Raw genomic sequence first — 1,305 nt, 5'->3', positions numbered from 1 at the left:
TTATTTTGGTTTTTAAAAAGTCGTTGTTTTGTTTTGAATATGTTTTGAACTGTCTTGTACAATTACTGATTTAATGTTGTTAATAATGTGTTAAAGATTCTGCATCGATTTTACTGTAGAGAAATGTGAATTAAAATATGGTTCTTCTATCTCGGGCTTATCCTAGATATTCTTGGTTAAAATGGAGCTCGCAATAAATAAATTAAAATCTTCTGGATATGCTGACTCACGAAACAAACAAAAAGGTAGCTAAAAATCTTTCTTAGATTACATGGACTGTGCTTTAGTTTCTAAGAACACTTTTTCAATATCAGTTTTTATATATTTATATTTTCTTAAGTACGAGCATTTGTTTTTAATCATCCCCAAACAATATCTCTGTTAATATTGAGAACATATTTTTCTTCCTATTTATTGTTACATATACAGTGTGTCTACATAAGTTGGAACCATATGGAAAACTTTTTTATTATTGGGTTTATGAAAAAAAGTTATTCTTCGTAAAAAGTTTTGCATGGTCTAAAATCTAAAATGCAACCTTCAGTTATCAAAATTTCCCAGTCATATACAAGGTATACCAGAAATTATGAATTTTGCTCAAGAGTAAAGTACCTTTATTTTTGACAGTACAGAAGAATGTTATAAAGAAAAGTTATTTTGAATTAAAAGATAATTTCAAATATGCAATGAAGCATGAAGATTCAGGGTTTGTGATTATTTACGTTTTACATTATAAATTATTTGTAGGTAGGTATTTATCTTTCTTATCTGTTAAAAAAATGATAACTTTTCCATTTGTTAATGTTTATGAACAACCTTGCAATTTAATGATAATAATAATACAAATAATTTATAATGTAAACCGTAAATAATCACAAAACCCCAATCTTCATGCTAAAGCTGTAATTGCATATTTGAAAATAACTTTTAAATCAAAATAACNATTTTAACTTATACTGTAGTACTCTAGATATTTTTCATATTTCGCTCATTAGTTTTAAAAGATTTTTAAAGGGAACTATTATTGTAAATTAACATTTTCTATTATAATAATCTTTTCTGTACTTTTATATTCAATTAGCTTTAAGTAATTTGTGGACATAGTTTTGGGCTATAAAGCCTGTGTTTGTCCCTTCTCCATAAATAAATAAATAAATAAATAAATAAATAAATAAATACACATATCCTGTTATTGGGCATCACCTGTTGGATGTGTATTTTAAATAAATGAATAAATAAATAAATAAATATAGAACTTATCTAAAGAATATTATAAGTTATGTTTTGGTGTCCTAGAGCTAGTAT

Source organism: Anoplophora glabripennis, unplaced genomic scaffold (genome assembly GCF_000390285.2).
Source record: "Anoplophora glabripennis isolate ALB-LARVAE unplaced genomic scaffold, Agla_2.0 scaffold2074, whole genome shotgun sequence".
Classification (NCBI taxonomy): domain Eukaryota; kingdom Metazoa; phylum Arthropoda; class Insecta; order Coleoptera; family Cerambycidae; genus Anoplophora; species Anoplophora glabripennis.
This window is presented reverse-complemented; position numbering follows the sequence as displayed.